Here is a 27,405-nt window from a genome sequence, read left to right as displayed (position 1 = left end):
TCCTGCTGCTTACCTGTCTGTTTCATGCAAGGGGGGAATTTTTTTATTATCTTTAGTCTGGAAAGGAAGGAAGAAGGCATCACAACCATTTTATGTCTTTAGCATGTGCTAAAGTTAGAAAGCAGAGTAACAGGACCTTGCAGGTCACTGTAGTTTCGATTCATCTTTCTCCTTGATTAATTGCTAACCTGCTGCCCAATGGTGGCTTCAAAATAATTCATCAGCAAGACATCTTGAGCAGCTCTGTGGTGCTTTCTTGTGTCAGAACCACCTGGTGCAGCACGTGGCTCTACACGTGAGCGCTGTGTCAGAAAAGAAGAGCTGTCCCCACCCCTGCCTGCCCATTTCCTAAATCCCCATTTTGTCCCCTTTTAAAGCTCTGTCTCCTCAGGTGGTCAGGAGCTGTGAGTCCTCCACCAAGTATTGCTTTAGGGCCAGTGGTGATTTACACCTGAACCCTCAGCCAGCAGCAGTGCCTGATCCTCAGGAATGCTCCCTTGGAATACAGCTGCTCCCCTTCTTCCCTGGCCCAGTTTAGGTCAGTACATTTCCAACCTATAGCAGACAAATTTTGGAAAGCCCAGACACCTGGCCCAGTGGAGGGCCAAGGCCAATGTAAGGCAGTATAGAGGCAGTGCTCTAGCCTGTGTTCCAGCTATTTTCTGGGATTGATTTGTGCACCCCTACATCCAAATTTAGGTCATGGAGGAACCCAGGGCATGAGGAGCTCCTGTATGACCAGGCTGCTTTTTTTCAATGATGTCTTAGTCATTGGCCAGTTTGACACATCATGCAAGACAAAACATTTCAGATCAAATTAAAACTGACATTTGAAAGCTCTTTAAAAAGAAAAAGAAAAAAAAAAAAGAAAGAGTAAGGAATGTAGGAAGTAAGGATGGAAGGGGTCAGTTGGGCCAGCAAGTGCAGACTTTCACAGATGATTAGCCTGGAGAGTCCACAGGCATCCTGCCCAGTGTGTCCCCACACACACTGCTCCTGGGAGTCTGTAACAAACTTTACACTTCATCATAAGGCAGCTGCAAATTTAATGAGCCCCAGGAAGCAAAAAGGCAAGATGCAATGCATTGTCAATAGCCCAAGTCCTCCTAATAGAAAGGAAATGTTAGGTGCAATCTCCTGCAAATCCTAAGAAATTAAGACAGGCAAAGACAATCCCCTCTTCTGCAGCAGTTCCTGACAATCTGGTCAACAGGAAAATTCCTTTCTTACCTCAAATCTGCTGATCACTTTAAACTTCAGCTTATGAGTGGGATACATGCAGAGATTAGGGGCTCTAGCCTACCTCCTGCTCTTTCATGGTGCAGAGGTGAAAGAGAGACCAGCCTAGAAGACTAGCAGTGCACAAACCAAAAGTAAAACTGACCCTTCCTGACCTCCGCAGGCCGCAGACAAAAGTCCTGAAGCATGTGATTAATAGAATAAAGCAATGGTGCAAATAAACAAGCAAGTCTCTTTTCAAACTCAGCTGCTGACACCTAAACATCAGATACCAACTGATCCACATCACAAGCCTCGTTTTCTCTCCCTAAGAATTCTGATACAATCGTTTTCATTAACATACCCAACTGCAGCCTAAAACAATGAATTTCTCTGTCCCCAGCACCAGAATATCACTTCTTTGATGGATGGATGGATGGAAATGTCTCTCTAAAAATCCCAATCTGAATGTATTAATAATCAGCCTGCATCCACTTGATCCTGTGCCAGAATTATTATTTTTGTCTCTGAAGTTCACCTCCCAAATTTTGTGAAAACTCCTTTCCATCTTAGTTTTGCTACATTAAGCAATTAAATTTCAGCATTTCCTCATAAAATAAAGCAACAGTTTAGTACAGATTACCTTGAAAATTTCAACAATTTAACATTGTCTTATAATTATTTTTGGTCCATTATGAAATAAACATATTCGTTTGAAGCATAAACTGTTTTCTAATGGTTTTAAAATGCATTTTCCTCTTATAGCCACAAAGAAGACAGACTGGAAGTTTAAGAATTGATATTACTTTGCCCAGTTCCAAATAGAACCCACATCTTACTGAACAGTAATGGAATTAAAGAGAAAAAGAAAACAAAACCTTGGCAATAAGTCAAAAAATTTGAACCTGGATGCAATGGTAATTTTGAGTTTCAGAGTTCTGAATTAAGTATGTAGAAGATTACAGGAAAATTGAAGGAGGAAAATTTTTTTAACAATTTTGAGTATTTCTAAACCTTACATAAATGTCATCCATTTCAATCTTCTCAGCCCTATTTTTAAGTTCATGTTCTTTGAGTGTTTTTCCATTTTCATTTCAGAATTCAGAGGCCCCAGCTGCTGTCAACAAACGGAGTTGATTCAGATTTTTAGGGATGCAACTGCTCGTATTTTCTTGGGTTTTAAGCCCATATTCTCTGACCCTTCCCTCCTCTTTCTGTCTCCGCTCAGTTTAGGACCTATATTGTCAAAACCTGCTCTTCTTTCTATAGTAATTTCTATGGATAAAATCACTTACAGAGTTTCCCAATGTTTTTTACTTTTATTCAGGATCATCTTACCAGTAACAGGGAAGCCATCCTACTGCTCTTCCCTGTTCCCTGCTCCTTCCATCTGGTCACCACACGGCTCTTACATCTCCAAGTACTGCGACTTGAAGAATGGACTAAAACAAAATAATGACTCCATTACATGACATATCTCCTGCTCGTAAATTTCAAAACCAGATGAGACCATTATCACCTGCTCTGATCTCCAGCACAACACAGGACTTCCTGAGAGAGATTCCTCACTTTAGGATAGGAAACAGCAGCCCTGACTCATAGCTCTGGCCCAATGTAATGATGGCTGTCTCCCAAGAAATAAAAAGAGCAATCCTGTTTCATGTACTGTTGTATGAGACTTTTGATTGCTTGCTGCAGAAAACAAATGGACATAAATTTTAGGATAAGAAAATTCCAGGCATATTCTCATTATTCTCAATGCTCTTAAAAGTTTGTTCCATACCAACATTACTAAAAAAAAAGGCAGTATGGAGAAAATCATTATTGTTATAATTACTGCCAAAATCGCATTCTTAAAATAGTACAATTTGTCTTTAATTCTCAGATTTGATAACAAGAGCATGTATATTTTATCTCAACCTCAAAAAATCATAGCCACAGATATTTGTCCTGGCACAAGAGCCCAGCACTGGATGTTTCCTTGGAGGGGAGAAGTGACTGGCCTGTTGTTGAAGATGTCATATTCAGGGTGCAATACAGCATTTCATTCAGCTGAAGGTTAAACCTAACTCCTACTTCATTGCTTCTCCCAGCAACTGCCCTTGGGAATTCTTCCACCAGACTCAAATGGGCAATATCAGAGGCAGCAATTACCACCTACTGTGCACAGAAAACTGCACCCTGGTGTAAGCTGCTCCCCAGAAACTTCTCACTCAAGTACCAGCCTGCAATGCCTCAGCTTTACCTACAGTGCTTTTTTACCACTGTGGGGGCAGAGAACATGTTTTTCCCAGAGCAGCTCCTTTTCTCTTGCCTGCTCCCTGGTTCCCGAGGAGCAGCTCTGCCCCTGTGTGCCTGGGCACGAGCATCCCAGTGTGTGTGAGTGCATGCAGCCGGGGGAAGGAGCAGCTGGATCCACCAGCAGCCGTGCAGGCGTGCAAATCGAGCGAGTGCTTGGTCCGGAGGCCATTCCCAGCCCCATCCTCCCAGCAGCAGTTGGCTTGCTCCTGGTGGAGAGAGAGCATATGCTCTGCTCCAACACCCTGTCCTGTGATTTCACTGCCCCAATTCACTCTGCCTACTGTGGCGAGTGCAGGCCCTCAAACTGGAATTTCTTACCTCTCTTTTGTTGTATAGGGTCCACAAAAATATTCAGAAAGAGTGAGTATCTGTACTGCTTTAAATCTCTACCAAAGAGCATATAACGTTTTAGCCAGAAGAGGGAAGAGGCCTGAGCTAGCCAATGGATAAAATAGTGCAGGGATCATCCTAGAGATGTTCCAAGGGGCCAGGGAACATGTGAATGAACAGCCCTGTGAAGTTTCAGACAATATCCTCAAGTCCATCCAGTTCTTGCACACTCTGCCACAGTACAATGTACATTACTGCTGAAAATAAATTGGCACTGATGGGACTAACTTTTGCCACCCAGAAGATTATTGGCCAAAGACCTCTCTTTCAGTGCTTCAGACAGACCGACAGTCCTGTGAGGTACAGGTGAAGAGCACCTGTTTATCCCTGGCAGCACTACTATTCTTCAGGAACCTGGTTTCAGCATTAGTTAATAATTTCTGACACCAGGGCATGCAGGGTGGTTCCCATCCAAGCGGACCAGAGCCCCTGCAGCCACCCTGTCATGCTGAAGAGCTGGGCTGCTCCCAGGGCATGGACTGGATGAGGCTGGGATTTTGGGTCTATATTCCTATTTCCTTTCCTAGAAAGCCCAGCAGAAACAATCCCAGCAGAGTTGGGTGCCTTCCCTCTCTGGAGAGAGGGCATTCTGACCTGGAAACATGTGCTCACCATCAGTGGCAATTTATTTCCTTTCTACCTAAGCTGAGTTTTCAGGATAAGTGTCCTGACTCCAGCCCCAGCCAGCCACAGCCTGTATCTCCCTTCCATGTGTGGATGTACATAACCTGGGATTCTTTTGCAGATCTCCTTGTTCAGGCCCAATGTCTGCTCTGCAAGTTGGCATGACGGCAGAATACCAAGTAGGAGGTTTTGGCTTGCGTGTAGAATTTGGAGAGCGGTTTTGTAGTAAGTTGCTATACTTTTTGGCTTGCAAGCCCTGGGAGCATATGGCCCATTGCTTGCAAAATGCTGATATTTTAAAATTGGGGGAGGAATAGAGCATGGCACATTTATTTTACTTCTTCAGTGCCACTATTTTTGCCAAAACATTCCCTGCCACACCATCCTGGATCATGCTGTTCTATCCATCTTTAAAGTGAAGCCTCCACTACCTAAAAAGTAGATATTACAAGACAGATCCTAAAAAGCCTGAGAAAAACAGTCTTTAGCCAATGTCCAATATGAAATGCTGTCCACTCATTGCTAGAGTGAGTGAGCAGACAATGCAGCACTACTTCTACTCATGCTTGAGCTCTTTGCAGCTGGCCTTGCTCATACTTTCAGCAAATATCTTTTCCAAGCAATCAAAACTTTATGGACTGTTATTTCCTTCCTCTTGACTTCCCAAGAGCTAGCACCAGCACACTTGAGATGCTGCAGCTTATCTTTTCCACCTTGAACTAGTGGTTGACCTGAAGAGAGAGATGCCAGAAAATAGAGTTCCTAAGTACAGACAGAACACTGCTAATCAAAGAAGAGTTCAGCTAAACCACTGCAGTGGCTATCAAAATACATCTGAATTTTTTTTTGTATGTCTTCCCCAAGCCAATTAATAATGTGAAAAAGTTTTGGGAAAACTTAGTAGAACATTAGATAATCTGCAAAATATTAATTTGCTTGAATTTTAAAAATGTTTTGGGTAAGGTCCCTCACAAAATACTGTAAAGGGAAGTACATAATCACAGGGCTTTGGATGAAGTCTTTGTTAAGGGTCATAATAAAGAGCTTCCTCTGAGAACAGAAAGAGGTTAACTGTAGGGTACCATTATTGTCTCTGTTGGGTCCAATTTTATTTGCTATCCATCTGAATGGCTCAAAGAAGATAATGTAGAGGGCTTGGGGATACTTGGGTGATGCCACCATAATTTTCTGGACCTGACTCTGCAATCTGGCTGTGTGTAAAAGTTACTTGCATAACCCTGTCAGTGTTTGCAGGGATTGACTTTGATAAATAATAATTATGAGAGGCTGTGAAGAACTCCAGGTGTATTTCCTGTAAATTGGGAAATATGATGGCAAGTTAGCTGAGTTGAGAATTACTTGAACAGTGCCCACTATCAAAACTCTCTAAATCTTTTCATAAACACACACAGTTGCTCACCTGTGGGGTCCTCTAGGAAGAGAAAATGAGGATTCACAGAAGGTAAATTGTGATGGGCCCAGTTCCACCTACCTTAATTACTTCAAACAATTGTTTAACATGCAAAGATCTGTTTGTTTCAGTGGATAATGTGCAAGAATGAGAGAGTCATCACTTAAAGTGTGTCACCTCACAGAGCAGAAATTAAAAGCTGAGAAATAGGGGAAGTATACTGAATAATCAAACATGGAAAACCAGAGCATGCTGTAATAATATTGTATATATACTTTAAATATTCCTTCCTCTATTTTTCTCTTTATTTTCATTCCCTGAAATACAGTTAAGATACATTTTATGTTGGAAATGCCAAATGGCTTGATGATCAGAGATAATAATGGCATATGATCTCACATCTTTGTGGAATAATCTGCCTGTCACAGTGGCAGAAGACTTATCCTTAGAGAAGAGCTAGCAAGAACTTGACTGAGGAATTCAACATGATGGACAGGGACTTGCTGATGCAGAAATCAAAGATGTCTTGGGCTATCAGCAGAAATAAAAGAAAGATGCTTTGTCATTAAGAAAATGAGCATGGGTGTATTTCTATAACCTGATTTGTAGGTGATCTGCACCTAATACATTCAGAGATGACCTCAGGGTGTCAGAACAGCTGGATCTTCCTGACCATGCCCCAAGCTCCTGGGGTGGCCATCAATGGGTCACTGCAGCACTCCCCAGTCTCCATGTCCTCCAAACACACTCCCCAAGCTGTTATGACACCTAATTAATTATTTTATAGCAGTAGCTCCCTTACCAGACCTGGGGATTCCTGATTGAAAAGTTCCAGGAAAGTTCAAACTATTGTGTTATTTTCAAGTGTAAAATCCTAATGACTTCAGCAGCTTTTCTCTGCTCACTGGGCAGCCAGTGAGTGGCTGGAATTGACAGTTCTGGCTGCCTTACACCACTCATGTAGCCATGGAAATGAACCACAGATCTGCAGAAACAACAAGAAAGTTTTTAAAATACGACTTTTCTCCATGGCAGAGAAAAATAATCACACTAGAAGATGTAAATTCCAATGGAGGAATTCGAAGCACTTTCCACAGTTTGCTTCTTTTCCAGGTAACTCCTGTGAGCAAAGCAAAGGGCTAGGAGGGGTGAAGCAGCCATGCCTGGGACAGAGGAAATCAGCAGCTGCTGGGTAGCATGGTGCTGCAGCAGGAGACAGGAAGAGCAGATAACGATGCCCAACTGAAACCAGCGCCTCAGTGGAATTATCTGGTGTGGAATTTGGCCCGGGCAGTGCACTTCGCACCCCTGCTCTTTGCAGAATCCTTGCTGCTGAGGTTTTTGCCCATCCATTCTCTAATGACAGGAAGGAAAAGAGAGTTTTAAACCAGCAGAAGCTGAAGAGGCACCACTGAGTAGCTCTGGCCACATAGTCAAGTGCTGGCTTTCAGATTCTAGGGCTGAAACTCAGGCCTTAATTTATTTTTGTCTATGTAGACATAGTGTTTGTGGAGCACACGAGAAAGAGGAACCTTCAAAACACAAACCATTCAAATTATCCCTGGCACTAGGTTATACAAACCCTTCAGCCACCACCCCTTTACGTTCTACAATGCCCCAACTGTGGAAATGAGAGAATAATTGAGTTTCCGTGCTCTCCACCCCCTCCCCAGTGCCATACTTCCTATAAGCCTTTCACAGCACAAGAGTGTACAAAAGATACCATCTTGTGTGCATCTTGTAGCATAATTGAATCAAGGTTGTTTAGCACTGACAAGGTCTCTCTGGAGCCCAGATGTTTGATTTATGCAGCGATATGCAGGAGCAGGGCAGCAGACACTCTCAGCCACTGCCTTGGCCAGCACACAGCGAGCCCAGGGGTGATGCAGGTGCAGCTGCTACTGACCCAGGAGCTACAAGTGATCAAACAGCTTCCCCTCATTATTGTATCTCATCCACCAACACCCTTCCCTCAGCCCTGTCTCTCTGTGTACACCACCAGACTCTTTCATGACTTCCTTTGTAGTTTTCCTTTACTAGTGCTGCCTCATGCTCAGCTTCTATCACCCTCCTGGTATTCTTCTCCTGTCTGAAAAATGCTAACCCCTCATTTTCATTAATTCACTTCTCTGTGTGATCACAGGCAATAAAGATGAGACCCCAAAGGTCATTATACCTTCAATCCAATCAATTAATTTAACCCTCTGTAGGAGGATTAAATTAATTTTCCCCTGCACATGCACTACTCACCACTTTTTTACTCATGCAATGCAAACTAGACACTTCATTCATAGAGGAAATTGTGAGGCTGCATCCAAGCTGAAGCACCCAGGATATTCCTTCAGGTCTGGGTACAATCCCAGGCTGCAGCCAGGTCTCAAGAGAAAAGGAGAAATCTGAGTGCTCCGTGGGACTGGATTCCTTGTTCCAGGGAGGGAGTGTGACCCTGCACCCTGCCATGACCTGGACCCATGAGCTTAGACACAACCCCCCCAAGCAGAAGAAAGAGCAGGGATATAAGTGGAGGCTCTAAGCATGTATTGCAGTAACAATTAAAGGTGGTAGGCACCTGATTGTGATAAGCAAATCCTCTGGAGTTCCAAACTTCCCTTCTTTGTAGTCTTTGATCCTGTTCCTGTGATGCTGGTGGATCACATTGATACCTCCGTGGGGCTACTCACATGGAGAAAAATGTGTTTCAGACTGTATTTGCCAAATCAGAGGAAAAGACTGGGAGTCCTTGTGATGAAAAGCTGTCATTCTATGTAAGCAGGAGTGAGAAGCTCTCAGTGGTCACCTTCAGCTTCTTAGCAGAACACCTCAGTTGCAACAGTGCTTGGCTCTTTTTCACGTTTATCTTTGCATCTTGGAGGCAATTGTCATAACACATTTTGCCTGCTGGACGACCAATGTGATAAAAGAAAAAACAAAACCAGTTTGCTACCTCAGTTCTAACTAGCACTCCACATTTGACTGATCATTACTGGAAAATCTGAAACTCAGATAAAAATCACTAGGGTTTTTTTAACGCCTGAAATGAGCCATGTTGTAAAGGAAACCTGCAATAATGAGATAATAGGAATTAAAAATAAATAGTTCACATGTTTTCAAGCAAGCAAACAGCATGAAAGCACTGCTGAAACAGGTATTTAAGTCCTATTATTTGAAGGTTTGTATTTTCTTGTGCCTGACCTGTGGATTATTTGAAGGAATATGAGATTTTTTGTAATATTAAATGTTGATATTCTATATTTAGGTCTAGAATGCTTGAATATTATAAAATTAGAGGGTAACAATTTTTACATAAAATATAATTCAGTGTTGATAGCTATTTACCAGAACATTTACTGAGCAGCCACAAAAGAAGCACACCAGTTTGTACTGAATATCAAGAGAAACAAGGCTCAAGCTTAAAGAAGGAATGTTTAAATGCTGCTGTCCAATACTAGGCAATAATATCAAGAATAAGGGCATCAGAGAGATAACTGTTTCTAAGGTTAAAAATCATCCTAGATATACCGGACAATGAGAGGAAAAGTGACTTACTAACATTTGTGCTTGATGGTGTCTTCCTTTTCCTCCTCCAGCTGAAGCTTGGGACAGCTGTTTGTCTTCAAATGCTAGAGTACAAGGACACAAAAAAGGTCACAGGAAAACATCTCCTGTGCAAACTAGAAATAGGACTGTCCTTTTCCAGTTAAAAAATGTTTATGTGAATGTCAGTCTTATGAAGGAGACAGGGTTAACTGAAGTGGAAACAGGAGTCTTCTCCTCAGGCACAGATTAGGTGGTAGCTTCTTGCCAAGGTGACACTGGTGCTGCCTGGGATGAAGCATCCACCTGTTCTGTGCTATTTGGTAGCTATTTCCCATCAGCTGCCACTTCCCTGGTCTGCTTGTTCCCATACAGCACATTCAGAGAATTGCTGGGGCTGGAAGGGGCCTCTTGAGATGACCTGGACACATCTCCTGCTCCAAGCATGCTCAGCTGGAGCAGGTCATCCAGGAATATGTCCAGTTGGGTTTTGAATAAGTCCACAGCCAGGCACTCCAAAACTTTGTTGGGCAATCTGTGCTGGTGTTTCAAAACCCTTGCAATAAACAAGAGGGAGTTTTTTTATGTTGGAATGGTGTTTCCTACATTTCAGTGTGTGCCTGTTACTTTTTCTTCTGTCACTAGACAACACTGAGAAGTGTCTGTCTCCACTTCTCTGTTCCTCACCATCACTGATATGGTCCCCCAAACTTCTCCAGGCTGAACAGTTGCAGCTCTCTCAGACTCTCCTCTATATGAGAGATACTTCAGTTCTTTAATCATCTTCTTGTTCATCAGACTTGTTCCAGTATGTTTATTTCTTTTTACTTTTCACTTCTCTCACTAAATGCAACTCCGGCTTTGGCCTTTCTAAGCCCAACTCCATTAATGGACAGTGTCTCTCCATTCCTCACAGGTTACCTCTCCCTGCTTCCACCTCTTTCATTCTTCCTTTCCATGTTTGAGTTTTACCAGGAGTTTTACAGACCTTGTACCAGTTTTGCCTGATTTCCTGCATGGTAGGAGAGATATTGTTTTTTAACAGATGACCTTTAAATTGGCTCTTCTGGACCCTTTTTTTTTCTCTAGAGCTGAAGCCCACAGGATTTTTTGAAGCAAGTGTCTGAACAGGCCAAACAGTGCTTTTATGAAGCTCAGGGTTTTAATACTGTTTTTTGCTGTTGTTCTTTTCCCTCTGGATCCTGAACTCTACCATCTTACAGTCACTGCAGACAAGAATGTCACCTACCTGACATATTCTTCCTTGGTTTTAGGTCTGAGGTCCAGCAGAGTGCCTCCTCCCATCAGCTCCTCAACTACAAGTGTCAGGAAGTTGCCACCAGTACTTCAGGACTCTCCTGGATTGGTTGTACCCTGCTGTGCTGTCCCTCCAGCAGACACCAGGGTGGTCAAGTCTCCCATGTGAACCAGAGCCTGCAATCTCAAGTTTCTTACAGTTTTCTGAAGAAGGCCTCATCCAATTCTTGATCATGCAGTCTGTAGCATCACAATGTTGCCCATATTGGTTTGCCTGCTAATCCTGTCACATAAAGCTGTCCCTTTAGCCCTGTGTCACTGAATATGAGGTCCATTCTGTCTGTGCCATGCCCTTACTTGTGCCTGTGCTTACCTTCCCACTGCTGCTGGTACCAGATCTTTGCTACTGTTATGACTTCAGTTTTCCCCAGAAGGAGATGGAAGGAACTTTTGACCAAAAGCCTTGTTCCCCCATTACTGACCATGTCACTCTTTTCTCATGTTCCTTCATCACTTCCCCTCATGTTATACATTGACATTAACCTGTGGGTGCTTATGTTTACAGCTCTCCTTTGCTTGTGTCTCCAGCCATCTCTTTGTAGCATTCCTCCTTTCTGTCTTGGCCACAGTGATTTGTTGCCCAGTTCCTGCCTTTATGTCCACAAGCATCTGTTTCTGGTTTCTTTCCCAGTGTTCTTCAGACTCCAGCACAACCTTCCAAGTTGGCCATTCACTGCAGATTCAAATGGCTCCTTAAAACACCTCTGCAAGTCCTGTCTGAAAAGAGCCTGCCTCCCATCCTAACACTAACCTGCTGCCATGAGTCCTCACCCGCATCCCTATCACAGACCAATTCCAGCAAACACCACTTTCTGAGATATTAATGATATACCATTTCCTTAGCAGGTAATGCAGACTTCAAGTGAAGCTCTCCTTCACCCCTGACCTCACTCACATTTGTTTTATAACAGCCTATACCCCTTTAACAACAGTGAAGTTATTTCTGGTTTGCACATTGTGACTTGTGATCAAAACCAGGCCTATTGCCTATCTCTAGATACAAAAAGAAATGGCCCACTGAAACACTGCACAGTACCTTATTCTTAAATGTCTACCTTCAAAGCATGCAATTCACTTGCAAATTATTAAAACCAGGCTATGGCAGCATCCTAAAGGATCAAGGAGGACAATTAGGTTGGTCCTTATAACTCCAAGAGTGATTAGCAACAGCCATCAGCACACTGTAACTGCTGGTTGAGCTAGTGAGTCAGACAGCAATAAGGGCTTACAAGCAGCCAGCAAAAGCACTCAGATTCTTCTACAGGAGAAGTTTATTACAGAGCTCAGCATCTGTGTCTTGCAGCTGCCAAGTGTCCTCCATGTGTTGTTACAGCTGCTGATTCTGCTGTTAAGGAAGGGGGAGCAGAAGGATGAAAAGAGGCAGCGTCAGGAATGTTCAGTTGCTGTAAAACACTGCCAAGCAGATATTCACGTTATCTGTATGCAGAAACTGAGCCATCCAAACATGTGAGCTCACGGCTCTCTGCCGGCTGGGCTCACACTACGGACAAATCATGTGACAAAGCCACTAGACACTTTTCAAACTACTCCAAATACAGGATCTGCTGAAACCCTGAAGTAGCATGCCCAGCTATATCAGTTTTGTGACGTGACATGCTGTGACTTGTGAGGACAGACAAGAAAAGAAGCAAGAGGCTTTAGGGAGATCAAAATAAAGGGAAGCAAACTCCCTGCTTCTCCAGCAAGACAGTGCTCCTCAGCGTCAGTCCACTGCCATATTTTTAGTTTCTATCACACTACAATTCCACATAATTTTACACAAATAATTCTGAAGTGTACAGTGATACAGGAGCTCAGCCTCTACCTGGTGCACTAAGCACATGGCTGAATTCCCAGAGGCCCAGACCAGGTCCTTTATGTACTCAGTGCCTGTGGGCACAAGTTCCTGTCAGTGAAACCACAATGTCCTCCAGCAGTGAATGGTCAACTAATCACTGGTAATCTTGGAAGGCAAAAGACCATCAGCATGGCCTTGGAGCAGGATATTGTGCTAGCCCTGGAGAAGACACACTTGCGCTGCCAGGCACATGCTAAAGGCTTTGGACAGTTTTTTTCAGTCTGTGCCCAACTTGTATTGATCCACAGTACCACCCATCATAGGTAGAACCACAGGATGATTCAAGCTGGGGAGGACATCAGGAGGACATTTATTCCAAACCTCTTGTTCATATCTAACTGTTCCCAAATGAACTTTGTCCTGCGTTCCCAGGTATAAGCCAATGGCATTGATTTCACCCAGCCCACAGCAAGGGTGAAAGGTGCTGCCCACAGCAGCTCATCAGGCATTTCTTGCCCCACTGGCAGGTAAGATAATTTATTTATGTGTGGGCCAGGTCTTCTTGCTGGGACTAGCTGGGACACTGAGCCCAGCTCTGTTGGAGAGCACTAAGAAGACACTGAGAGATGGCTCTTCTGAGAGAAACTGAAATGTGTTTGCAGCCCTGCTGTGCCCTGGGGATCTTGTGGAGCCTGACTGCTCCCAGGTTCTCTCCTTGCACTCCTGTCTGTGGGCACCTGGGGAGTGCTGCCAGGGACAGACAGGGGCATCTCATCTCCTCTGAGAAACCATGGCACCAGCATGACCAGTCTGGACAGGAGCCTGGGGGACTGTTCACATACCATGGGCGAGGAGAACCCAAAGGAAGTAGCATTAGGCATCCACCAACTACAGCTTAAAGCAGCACACCAGGGAGGAGGACAAGTAATTTTAACAGGAAATATGAAACTGAGATCAATATTGAGTCCATGACACTTTTCATAGGAGTAAAAAAATTGGGGTATTTGAGTAACCAGATGTTGTCTGTCCAAGGGTTATTTAAAATAAAGGAGGAGGCATAAAGATATTTTAATGGCTGTGGGTAAACCTGAGCTACGTGGTTGTATATGTGTGCACAGCCTCAAGAAAAGGTGAAGGACACTGTGACAATACTTTTTTTTTTTTAAGTATTTCTGCAAGGAGAAGCTTCCAATTTGTCTCTCTAGCTGGTCTCTGCAGCAAAGGAATTTGTATATTGCATCAGGCAGTATCGTATTAGGAAATGTTTTTAACAGTGTTTAGTGATTGAAAGTAAGATACAATAGCTTTATGACAAAGAAGCTTATGATGAAGGTCCTTTGTAATAGCTTTTATATTACTGTAAATCATTATGCTTATGGTTTACTTTTTATTAATTCAAATGAAGTGCAAATCAAATGAGCTGACAGCCTATCAACAGGTTAGTTTAAACAGCTGAATATTATTTTACTTCATATATATTTCAGCTTTTAACAGGATTTTTAATTTTAAATAGTTTTGAGGTTTTTATCCATGTAATGTGGCTGGAAGGCTGCAAGATGAGAGCAATATTTAATTCACGCTTGTAAGATATGGGTATTTGGAACCCATTAGAAATTGACTTTTTGTTCTCCCTTTTAATTTTGATTCTTTCATCAGAGATGCCAAGACTAATGCTGTCATGACAGATGGAGAGAGCTCATAGAGACATTGTACAAAAATTACTGGAGCAATGTGTCATTACCATGTAGTACCTTCAAAATGTCACAACAAAAGTAAAATTCATTGTAGAAAAGGGCTCTTCCTTCAGGGACAGGGCTTCCTTTAGGGATAATTCGACTTCTATGTGCTGGACAGAATCATACCAGTCTCATTTGCACCATAGGAAGTAGCAATATACATGTGCTACGTGCTTGTTCAAAATCACACAGTCACTCACTGAGAGAGAACCTGCTCCCACTTGTCACCTATGTAATTCTGGGTGTCAGCGACCACTTCAATTATTCTGGAATGTTCCAACTCTTTTGCATTTAATTTGGTAATACAAATAATGCTGATTATGTCAGTCTCATATCAGTTATTTACTGTAAATACTTAGCTATTATCTATTTACTCCAAAAGCAGCGTGGCCAGCAGGTTGAGGAAGGTGATTCTCCTCCTCTGCTCTGCTCTCATGACACCTCACCTGGAGTGCTGCATCCAGCTCTGGGGTCACCAGCATGGGAAGGACATGGACCTGCTGGAGTGAGTCCATAGGGGGCCACAAGAATGCTCAGAGGGCTGGAGCACCTCTGCAGTGCAGACAGGCTGACAGAGCCAGGGCTGCTCAGCCTGGAGGAGGGAAGGCTTTGTGGAGACCTTGTTACACCTTCCAGTACCTAAAGGGTACAAGAGATCCGGAGACACTTTTCATGTGTAGTGATAGGACAAGGGGGAATGGCCATAAGGTGAAGAAGGGTAGGTTTGGATTAGATATTAGGAAGAAATTCCTCACTATGGGGTGGTGAGGCACTGGCACAGGTTGCCCAGAGAAGCTGTGGATGCCCCATCCCTGGAAGTGTTCAAAACCAGGCTGGATGGGGCTCTGAGTAACCTGGTCTAGTGAAAGGTGTCCCTGCCTATGGCAGGAGAACCGGAACTAAATGATCTTTAAGGTCCCTTCAAACCCAAACCATGCTATGATTCTACATTAACTTGCACACTGTCAGTGGGAGTGACCTATGCTAATTTCTGCAAAAAAACATAGAGGTGTAGCACAGCTTTTCTGTGTGCAGGAAAGCTCCTGATTAATCTGAGTAGAAAAGATAAGATACTCTTTAAAATGTGTGTAGGTCAACAATTTTGGCTAGAGCAGTTTGCCATCACAGCAGAGTCCTGTAATGGCTCAGCATAAAAACACAGGGAAAAATTATGCAAACTGTGTTAAAACGCTGCCTTCAGTTTCAAAGTAAAGCATCAGAACTGACACCATTTAAAATATTATATAGTTCCACTCACAAGTCAGAAGGTTACATTTCTTATTTTACTTTCATGGTTTTTTGTCCATGGAATTCTGTAATAGTTTTGCAGTCAGTGGGATAAAAAGATGTCTCTGTGAGAAGGACTGTTTTGTTATGTGTGGCTCTCCAGCTCTACGGAACTTTGTTAGCTGTGAGTAATCCACTAGAAAATGAATTTGCAGTAGCTATTGACATGTTTGAAAATGTGCTCCAGAGTCAGATTCAAAATCACTGAGATTCTTACTCTGACCATGGATAGAAGCAGTGCAATGTTTTGTGGCACACATTGTCCCTGACCCTGGAGGTTTCTCCCTGGCTCTTGGGAAGGTCAAGCTCCTTGTCTACTTAGGCTTGATCCAGAGCCACTGGAACTGATGGCAGAACTCTCACTAACTCCCAAAAGCTGGGTCAGAAAACAGACCATCTGCCTTTTTGTTGAAATTGTGTGAGAGAATGCAAACAGTGACACTGTATGCAGTGGTACTGGTGCTTTCCACAACAAACTGGATGGAAACCACAAGCTTATGGAAACCACTGCCCAGCCTTCAGATGCAAATAGCTATCAGTTGCTACCACGGCTAATTTAGAGCTAAACAGCTTTGGATTCCATTACTAAACAAGTGCCTTCCACCTCCCTGTCCTGTGGTGAATAACAGAATACTTGATTCCTTTAAAAAGATTGAGGTATTCATGAAAATCAGTCGTTTCTTAAGTTTCAAAGCCTCCACATCCACACATCAAACACCACTGTTGGTTAGGTGATGTGCAACATGCAAAATCCTTATCTGTCAAAAATGACATGTGGAAGAAGGGAAAGCAAAACCAGGCAAAATAAGTAGATTACCATGAGAGACATACAGTCCAAAAATCTATCTTCCATATTTGCAACTGCTGAAAATAAAAGAAATAGAATTAAAAAAAAAAAAAAGTGAGCTAATTACAACTTTGCCATAAAAATTGCAGAAGTAAATTAAGAGTAGAGTCATCAGGTCCTGCAAAAACAAGCTATCCATTTGGAAGGACCAGAGGCTTTTCTTCATGTGAGCTGGTGCAAAGGAATCAAAATTTGTACCAAAGAGATTTACTGTCCATTTCTTCCCCCCACGGACTGTTATAAAGGCAATGACAAGTCCAGAGGAACAATAGTTCATCAGAATGTCTCAGTGGCTGTGGAATGAATTCAGAGTGACATAATCAGCAGAAGACTGTGAGGAGGCACCACAAAGATGACACTGTTAAACTTAAAGGCTCAATCTTTCATGGTGCTGAGCATTTTCTGCGAGCTGCAGCATTCTGGTTCCTAATGAAAACACACAGCGCTAATGAGAATGAGGCCGTGAGTTCTCCTGGTGTGGTTGGTCACTCAAGGTGAAACAGAAAGCACATCTGCTCCCTGATTGTTCAGAAACTCTGCATTCTTTACTTCAGACACCAGAGAAGCTGCTCAGACCCTGCCTGCTGTTGAAAGGCACACACGTACCCTTGCATATCTCTATCATATTATTTGGGCATGGGAGAAAATGACCCCTCTTTGGAAATCTATTCAGCTGTCAGATCAGCCCCTTTATCTGCTTTCATACCGTTAGCTGAGAAGACAAGGATCCCTCAATCAACCCAATTTGGTGTTAACTGATTCAGCTTTCATCAGATTTTTTTTTTTCTGAACTCAGAAGAAACCCAAAAGCCAGATCTTTGGGAGCTTTCCAAATGAGGTCCAAAAAAATCTCACTTGGCAAAACACTTTGTGTAGGGATGTATTCAAATGTGCAGAAATGTCCCCATAAGTGAAATGATACCATGAAGTGAAATGGTGGGTGCAAAATGAGTGGCCTGGGCTGTGCACATAAGGCAGCACAATTACAACTCTCTGTTCTGGATTTAAAAACCTGCCTTCCAGCCCTAACAGGATTCTTTGGTGAGGACAATAAAAAGAGCTATAAGTGTATTCATTTGTGTTTTTCTGAGCCCTCAAAGTACTAATAGCCAGAGGAAGAACCAGTTAAGTAAACAGCATTATTTTCTTTTGCTGAATTTGGTTCATAAATTATCTAGTGCTGCCTTGAACACAGCTAAGGAATTGTTGCAGGTTTGATACTTAGATTCCAGTTGCAAGTTTAAAGATATTCTTCTTCCAGCAGGGGCCCTGGAGATTTGTGCAGTAACACATTACTAGCCATGAGTAAGGATGCAAGGATCTGGACTTAAGCTAACAGAAGTGATGATGTGTGAAAGGCTTCTGCTTCATTTTGACATGGTGATACAAGGGATAGGGAGATTTTGGGACAGATCATCTTTATCTGTCTGGCAGTCTAGGGATTTAGGATGTGTCTATCACTCTGGCATTTCTGTGTACTCAGACAGCATCTGCAGGAAACATTCCCAATTATTCTCCAAGTAAAGTGGTCAGGGATGGTTATCCCAAGAGGGACCCCCAGAAGAGTTTCATTTCATTTACAGAGGAGGTACTTGTGGGGAAGCAGAGAAAAGGGTGTTAGGGAAAAGTGCAATCTTGATGTAGAAATTAGTTCAGACTCTCCACTTGGAGAGCCTTAAAAGGAATTGCACTCGTTACACCCTGGACCCTCAAATGGAGCCACCCTGCCAGAGCAGCTAAAAATGGTGCCCTACATGGAATCCTATTTAAAGAGATTTCCCTGGATGCATAGCTCCCCCTTACACCCCCTCATGCATGCAAAGAAGGTCTGTACCCCTCTCTGCCCAAGACATACTCTGTCTCTCAGGCTGCCCCGTGCACTTGGAGCAAGGGACATTTGGCCCCTCAGTGCCAAAACCCCAACCAATACACAAGGAAAAGATTCCCATATGTCCTTCACAGAACAAATGCATCCCAGGCATGCTGGAGTCACCTGGTCAGTCAGCACTCACTTCAACCACACTGCTAGTATGAAATCTTGATTTTTCACCAGAAGAAAGAAATTTTATGGTGCAGTTTTTTACATCAGGTTAAGGTTTGAACCTCCCCACCTTGACAGAATCTCTGTAACATCCAATTTTTATGGGTACCTGAAGAGTCCCTCTGGAATACTAATGTTCTCTGGTTCTTTAAGTGTATATTGCATCACAAACATATTTTTACTGGTATTTGATGGCTGCTTCATTTGCCAACTACTCATATCAAATTTATGGAAGGCTATTTCTGAGTGATATAAACGTGGGAAATCCCTTTTGTTGAGACATGGCATTAATCATGTCAGGGCCTAGATCTCCGTGCCCTTAGACCAACAAGACATACTGCTTCAGTGTGTACAGCCAGCTCCTAAAAATACACCATCTTCTGGCTGATTTTATGCTTCAGAACAGGTGGGATAGCCTGGTTCTTTAACAATCCACTGTCACTTCAGCATTCTCTCTTCCTTTCTCCCCCCGCAGTGTCTATACATTTGCATGTTTAAGACAATGTGTGGAAAGAGGGACATGGGAACTGCCCTGTCCTGAGTGTCCATACAACCACAGCAGTGGCAGCAGGGATGCCAGTACAGGTCAGGATCAAATGAAGTCATTGCTTAGCATTTATGTGAGTGTATTCCCAGATTAGGAGCAATGACCGCTCTCAGTAATCTCCATTAGTGACAGCCAGGTCTGTCTCCTGCTATCCACAATCAAACACCACAAAAAGAAGGGTGGCAAACAGCCTCCACATGAACATCCTGCTTCTTCATGTAGTCATGACCTGGGTTCCATGGAAAAAAGGGGCTTAGTCCACCCACATCAGTCATGCATTCTCCTACCTTACAGGGTGGTATGTAATCAGCAGGCAGGATACAGCCACACTACCAGAGTATCTTAGTGCTGGATTTTAGCCTTTCCTTATGGCAAAGACTGTTCCAACAAGCCCCATGTCTTGGAGGTGCACCCAACATCTGCTGCAAAGGTGGCACGTCATATCATAATCATATCATATCATATATCATATTTTATAGGACTGAATCATATAATCTCTCAAGTGTATTTTTATTTTGTCTTATATTTGCACCTTCATTAGCAACCCGTTCTGCTTTTCCCATGTAAGTTAATCTGCATGGACACTCAGTGCTTGAGAGCCTAGAGGTTTTATTATTGAGTCTCTGATTCTTTACCTATGTCTATGAAAGTAGGTCTGTTGGGATCCAGCTGAACCTCCCTCAGTCTGTCTTTGGTCTCTCTCACTCATCCTCCCTTTATCTCTCTTGTTCTGCTACAGATCTAGAGCCACAGAATTGTCTACCAAGCTCCTGGTGGGGGTCATGTCAGGCCCACTGTTAGTCAAAGTGACAAGAGTAGGCTAATTAAGTGCCACTAAATTACCCAGAAATCTGTCCCCACACTGCTGCACCTAGAATTGTTCATTAATATTTTCCAAAGATTGTTCCATGAAGTCTTCACTGACTTAAATCTGGTGCTTGGAAAAATCTGTCTGGATAAGGCCTGCCAACATGATGACTACAAAGTGACAGGGATGCCACATCCTGCATCTGAGCTATGCAGTGCACCATGCAGTTGAACTGCACATCTATAGCAAGCCTGACACCTTTCAGAGCCATGGACTCTTGGAACAAGTCATCTCTGTACCACTTGTGCAAAGATTTTGATGTCTACAGAAATGATCTTTCCTGTGGGATTTCCAGGTTAATCACACAAAACTGCTAGGCAATACATTGCACTTACAAGCAGTGCTCTGTCACTAAAATTTTTGGGCCAGGAAGGTCATGTCTGATCATCTTTCCGAGGAAAATTCTCTATTTAATTCCTCCACTGGTGAAAAACATCAGAAATAGACAAGCAATTGTCATTAAATCTCTTTTGTTTCACAGTGTCGTGTACCTGGCCCCCTGCAGCACAGTGGGAATGGGACTGGTTTGGGCAAGAGCTCTCCACTGAACACAAGTCTCTGGAGAGCATTGGTCCCAGCACTGAGGCAGTAGCTCTCTCCAGACCAGTCCAACGTTAATCCCACCAGTAAGTAGGCCAATTTGTGCCAAATATGGTTTTTCCTCTCCTGTGTCAAGACCACCCACCAGCACAGGGCATTGAATAGCGGCTATGACAGGAAGATTTTAACCTCAGCTAATGGCATCCAGAAGGTGACAGACTCATTTTCTTACTACCAGTCTTCTTAGGACTGAACAGGCAATTATATTCTTGAGACTGCTTCTGTGTGCTAAATTACATGGACTATCTCCAAAGAGCAGTGACAACTCTGTAAGCTGGGTGTAAGCTGGGTTACCTCTCTCGCCAGCCCACAAACTGCTCTCAGTAACCCTGCAGTGGTGTTGACAGACTCCAGAAATAGCCATGAACAGTGTTTTCTTACTAGAAGTCAGGTCTGGGTCGTGTCAGTGGGGGAGGTGAATGAAAAATGACAGGGGGAGCCATTCCAGGGGGTCTCATCCCTCTCTGCACACAGTCCCCAAAGGTGGCACTGAACCATGCCCCACACACAGCCTCTTGTAAACATGAGGGATCCCCTTTAGAGCTGGAACTGGGGGTGCCTGGCACCTTTCGTGCTTCCTGCTTCTCTAATATTTCTCCTCTCATTCCTTCACTGCTAAATGAATGGCACGACTTTCTCAATGTTTTCTTTTTCCTAACACTTTCTTACAGTTTTCATTTAATTTTAATGCAAGGGCACCAATCCTAGTTTATGTCATAATAGATGGACAACAATAGTGCAGTTTAACTGAAATAACATGCTAAACAGTGCTACATGTTGACGGAGTCATGACGGATAAAATGTGGAGTGTTTTGGTGGTTTATATCTTCAAAGAAGAGCTGGCAAGTGTACAACGTGACAAATGTATTTAAGAATCTATGCCATTCAAATGATACTACCACATGTCTGTTTGGGATTTTTCCCGTCTAAATGTGGGAATATGGGCACAGATTCACTTGCATACTGTGTTCTTCTAACATAAAGTGTCGGCATCTCCGAGGGTGTGCCGGTGGCACCCGATGTCACCAGACACACGCCGCAAAGGAGACAGCCGAAATAAGTCTATGTTATGTCTGCCAGGCAGTCTTCATTTGTTTATTTCATGCAAAAAGGAGGGGATGGTGCTCAAAATATTCTCACTGGAAATTTGTATCAGCATGAGAAAGAGAAAAAAGTGTCATTTGCATTTCAAGGCATTGCAAGTCCCTATCCTGGCTGAAATCGTCGGCATTTATGGTACAAAGAGACCAGCTCCTGATGTGAGTGACAACGATGTAAAAAAACCCCTCTAATTCACGTCATCTTGACTGAATTATTCTGCATTTACACCAGTTGCACTAAGATGGAAGCTGGCTCATGGTCTTTACACATATACATTTTGTGTCTTTTTCTCCTATTGTTTGTCACTCCTTTGTTTATTATTTTTTATTTGTGTGATGTATTCATATTCTCAGAGTCCATCTGCTAAAAGTATCCTATTTAAAAGAAGATGGCATCATTAGCTACCCTTTCTCGCTATAAAGAAAGGAGCAGTTCCCATATTTTTACCCAGTTCAGTGGCTCAGTGGATGCACTAATCTTGCTGAACACTTCAGTTTAGATGGTATATCAATGAGGCATTCAAACAGAGCAGTTTATACACAAAAATTCTGTCTGCTTTGTAAAAGATTATCCTTTTATAAACACTCTGCGGAAAACATAAAAGCAAATAGGGGACAGCACATAGGACAGGAAAGATGTTAGAAGGGAGATTAATACTGAATGGGTCGAAATGAATGGTGCTTACCAAAACGAGGTCCAGATACTTTGGCTGCAGTGAAACATAAATAATGGGAATGACACATCGTTTATTCGGGATAATGAGTTGATCCGAAGTAGGGGCCTAGAACAAGAGATTAAAGATTAAATATCCATCTCCTGATGAATATCAGTAGCAAACTTTAACCTTTTCCTTCCAAAAGCACAATTTCTTTGAACAATCATGTCAGCACAACACAGTGAAGAAATGGGATAAAGCAAACTTAAATCACATTCTTATCCTTATCCTGAAAAAAAACACTGCTTCATATTTTAAGACACAGTAGTGCATTTTTATTTCCAGGCATGTAACTCTTTCGGAATAATTATATGAGAACACAAAGATTTTGCTTGATGTTTTGTGTTAGAAAAATCTGGCTTTAGCATTTATTGCTTACATTTTAGTCCTCTGCAATAACTGAAGAAAGAACATGCCCATCCTGAACATTCACTTGGGTGGAGAGATAATGACAACAAGCAGCCTGCTGGAAAAGCACAGCACACCACATGCCGAATTAGAGTCTTGAATGCAAGGAGGACTTGGAAGATGTCACAAGCTTTGGATCGGGAAGGGCTGGAAGTGTAGTGAAGGGGGGAAAGGCACAGACAACTGGGGACAGCAGGCTGACTGTGCTGCAGTGCTGGCAACCTGTCCAAGCTGGTCAATTAGTGGTACTTCTAGCTCAAGATGCTGTACTGCAACTGAGGCAGAAGACATAGGACAAGCGGGAATCTGGATGGCTGTGGCTTGCCCAGAACTTGGAACAGAGCAGCTGCTGGATGCATGCAGCCAGCCAAGCCCTGCATTGTGGTTTTGTTGCTGATGGCTGCCTCCTGCAAGAGGGATAAAACTGGGGACAGAGGGAGGAGGGAGGAGGGGGCGAGACTTTCAAATGACATTTAGAAAACAGCCAAGCTAGAATGCAGGAGCGAGTTCGGCATGCTCTCACCTGCTTCATGGAAAAGCGTTTACTCCATAAGCAAAAGGAGTTTGTGGTTTCATTCCACTCTCTAGAGAATGAGCTGTCCCAGTGCCAAACCAGCACGCATGTACAGCTGGCAGTTTCTCTGCAGAAGAAGCCTCATACTGGAAGCTGTGGAAAAGTATCCATTTTTTCTTGGTAAATATTTGCATGCAAAACCAGATATTCCCATAGGTTTTTGTGAGGCTCTGCAAACTAGTTAGAGGGAAGGATTTTTGGATTTGTGATGGGGAGTGTGCATGCACAGACGCACAGCTCCAATGAGGACATGGTCCTGGGGGGTGAGCTCACTGAAATGGTGTCTTGAAGGACATTGAATACCTTTCGACAGCAAGACTCCAATTTGCAAAATTCACATTTTGGTAACAGAACAAAAATATTGCCATTTCACATTGTCCCTTTATACCATGAATTCAGATAGGATTTGATGTGTTTCCCTCTCCTTTTGGGTAAGAGATGCGAGTCCTGTCAGGCACCTTTCCTCATAGGTTGTCCTCTAACAGCATCACTCCACAGCCTTCATCCTAAAATGTCCTGAAGACCTAGTGAAAAACCTGAAACCTCCTGCTGCTACATCACACTAAATATACCAAGAACAGGACCACAAGGTCAAATAATGCAAGTGGAGGAAGAGCACTTGGAGTGTTAGGCTGGTAGAGGGGGCAGAGCTGACAAATCAATAGTAAGGGTGTGAACACAAGACATATGGCTGCTTATCATCACGGCCAGCCAGGACCAGGCTCTGCAGGGCTTGGCTTGCCTAGGCAGTCCATGCTGGAGAGTGGGTTGGGTTTTCCACCGCTGCCTGCCATGGCAAAAGGAAGGGGAGGTCCATCTCAGTGCCAAAGCAGCAGCCTCTCCTCTGGGGAACCAAAGCACTGCTCTCCAGGGACAGGGACCACTGTGCTTGGCTCAGCTGCTCTGCCTGCTTTCAGCACCCTGCACTGATTTCCAGCCAGACAGGCTTTTATCCTTGAGATACGAGCAGCGACTTTCCTTTCATTCAGAAAGAAGCATCCATTTTCAAGCATTATCACAGCACAGATAATAAATATTACAAACAGCAGAGCTGTGAGGGGTGCCAGAGCCCTGCTGCTGACTGATGCCTGACCTCTGCAAAGCCCACATCACCGTGTCACATCACAGCGCCTGGCTGTGCAAAGGGGGCCATCCTGCCCAGGGGCACACAGTGCTGCAGGAGGGGCAGAACCCCTGCTGCCACTTGTGCTCCTCCTCTCAGGGGGCCAAGGGGCTCCTCACATGGCAAAAGACACTCCCTGTAAGGTCTGAAGGGCATGTTTGAAGGATCCTGCAATGAAAGTTGTTGTAGACACACACACAACAATCCATGTATGTTGTAGGGGAGAGAGTATGGTCCCAAAGGCCCCAGTGTGGCACGAAGTGGTGCTCCCAAGGCTCCTGGTGGTCCCAAGGTTCCTGGCAGCTTGCATTGACCCTTCTAGGGAGGGAACTGATGGTGCTGGGCCTCCCTGCCTCACTTAACCTCATGTCACCTCGCTACTAAGGAAGAGGAGGAGCAGCTCCCAGATGATTCCAGCACATAGCAATGGGCTCTTGTACTTAGGAAGTATTTGTAACTTGATTTAAAATTAGCCTTAGTAATTCAAAGATGGCAATGCGAGCAGCATGAGACAGAGAATAGATTATTTCAGGAGTATTTGTCCAAATTCAGTGGGTAGAAGTGAGTTTTCCAGGGCTGCTTTCAGTATGTTACTGGAAGCTCAGCTTGTGACCTGAAGTCCCAAGAGTTTTTATTCATGGAGAGCTCTCTGCCTGGACATCTGACTATGCAGAGGAGTGAGGCTTTTGGGTTGTAAAATTAGATGGAAAATGTCCACTCTGGGAGAGAAAGCACAAGTTTCTTGTGAAACTGCTCTGGGAGGAACCAAAACTCAGGTGTTCACAGCTTGACTTGCACAAGAGAACTATATTTTAAAGCATCTGTGAATAAATCTGTGCAAGCAAACCTGAGTTTTCTTAGCAAACTGCCCCAGCACCCATATCCACTGTGCAGTTTGTAGGCTGGGAGTGTGACAGGTCATGGTGCCACCCAAGTGCTCCCCTTCAGCCACCCCTATAGTGTACCCCAAGTACAGCACCCCTTGTCCTGGGTTTGCTGCGTGATCCATGGAAAGAGAACAGCTCATACTAACAGCTGAGGTGAATCTCACCAAAAACCACTTGCCTCTCTTCTTTGGTTACTTGAATCTGCCCTGCGCAATATTTTATGAGGAGCGTGTCATTAATGGTGCAGGTATTGATACAGAACCTGTGTTTTTACAGATGTGAATGGTTTGCCAGGTCCTCCTCAAGTATTCTAATTCAAATCATCATGTAAATTTTGACAGTGCAAGCCTTTAAGGAAACCAAAGAGTTTTTACAGTACCAGTATGAGTTTACTAGATCTGTGTTACCCATTTAGCATCCAGAGGGCTTGAATTGGGCATAACTACCAGAAATTTAATTCTCTTAAATCATAGGATGGAAAACTTAGAGTCTGTCAGACACCTTTGGACACTGAACTTGATTCCAAGGGTCACCCCAAGCAGTCATGGAATATGGGGACATGTCGACTTGTATCTGGTTATGGAACTGAAATCTGGATTTAGATCCAGTAACTATCAGCAGCAGACAGAAATGCACCAACAAACCTTACCCACACCTCTCTAAGATGGAAATGGTCTGTCTGCACCTGGTCCAGTTCAGGGAGCAGGACTGGACAGCACCTTGTGGCAGCCTGATCAAGGGCAGCTAGCAGGGTCCTGAGCGATGCTGGAGGATTGGCAGCCAGTAGCAGAGCATGAGGGGCTGGGCACACAGGCTGTTCTCATTCTGCCCCTCAGGGGTCAAGCAAGACCCTGCCTGGCAATTCCCTTCACATCAAAGGAGCCTCCAGAGGCCCTGCTGATGGTCTTAAGGGGCTGCAATACCAGTGTAAAGCTGCTTGAGCTGGGTTAGCAGTGTGCTCACATATGGTCTTGGATTGTACCTTTCCATAAACCAGCTGTACCTCTCAAATAAATACATACTGGGCAAAGCTCAGAAATACATCTTTCTAGCGATTATTTCCATCTGCACATCACAAAGGATATATTGATTTAGCTACACTCCTGAGATCAGAGTGGAAACACTGTATAGTCGGGAAGCAGACACATATGCTGCTTATCAAAGCTATACATACGGTACAAAAAGATACCAGTGTGGAGAGCAACCAGCTATATTTGCACCAGCACACAACCTGTCCTGTAATTCTCTAAAACAAAGGAAAAGGAAGGGCTGAATGCCACTGTTCCGGAGCCACAGAAATGGCATGTGAGGAGCCCACCAATCCCAGCTGAACTCATGGACATGAGGGATCTAAGGAGTTGACAATTGCTGTAGCTGTCAAGGATTGCTCCCTATGTATTTATTTATTTATTTGTTTGTATTTCTTGGAGCTGCTGAGAAATGTAGTAATTTACACAATGGCAAAGAATATCCCAGATGAGCTCCAAGTGGAACCCATCACCAGAGCAAGGCTGTATTCTCTCTGCAAAGCCTTTTCACGATCCACAAGGAGGACAAGTTACATATTCCTCAAAATTCACTCCATCTGTGTTTGTAGATGGTGATATAAGTCCAAAAATTTCAGAGCAAGAAAGTGAGTTACCTAGATCACGCAGCATAACTGTGTGCTGCCAATGTACATACCTCAGAGTGGTGCAGGAAAGTGTCAGGAAAATGGTCATCTGTGGAGGCAGAGGGGACACCGTGGTCTCCTGCAGCACTAATCCTTCCTGGTGTCTCTGGGATCATAGAGAATGGGGAAAGTTACCAGAGGAAAATCATAGAATCATTTGGGTTGGAAGAGACCTTTGAGATCACCGAGCCTGACTGTAAACCCAGCACGGCCAAGTCCACCACTGAACCGTGTCCCTGAGTGAGTTCACTAGATGTGTGTTGCAGTGTACAACTCTGTCTTTTAAATATCTCCTGGGTTACTGACCCAACCACTTCCCTGGGCAGCCTATTCCAATGTGTGACAACTCTTTCCATGAAGAATTTTTTTCCTAATATCCAGTCTGAACCTCTCCTGGCTCAATGTG

The 27,405-nt window shown here is 43.7% G+C and overlaps 1 long non-coding RNA gene across 1 annotated transcript in view; it reads right to left on the bottom strand.

Annotated features, from left to right (window-relative positions):
* LOC115948295 overlaps nt 1–27,065 on the bottom strand; it is a 35,020-nt gene extending 7,955 nt beyond the window's left edge. Inside the window, exons 1-2 of the long non-coding RNA XR_004082125.1 lie at nt 27,011–27,065; nt 22,306–22,401 (exon numbers count right to left, since the gene is read on the bottom strand). This is a non-coding gene — a long non-coding RNA (uncharacterized LOC115948295). The remainder of the gene's footprint in view (nt 1–22,305; nt 22,402–27,010) is intronic.
* Between the last annotated feature and the right edge of the window lie 340 nt (nt 27,066–27,405).

The sequence above is a fragment of the Geospiza fortis genome, unplaced genomic scaffold (assembly GCF_000277835.1).
Source record: "Geospiza fortis unplaced genomic scaffold, GeoFor_1.0 scaffold41, whole genome shotgun sequence".
In the NCBI taxonomy this organism is placed as follows: Eukaryota; Metazoa; Chordata; class Aves; order Passeriformes; family Thraupidae; genus Geospiza; species Geospiza fortis.
The sequence above is the reverse complement of the archived record's forward strand: the minus strand, read 5'-3'. Positions and strand labels throughout refer to the sequence as shown.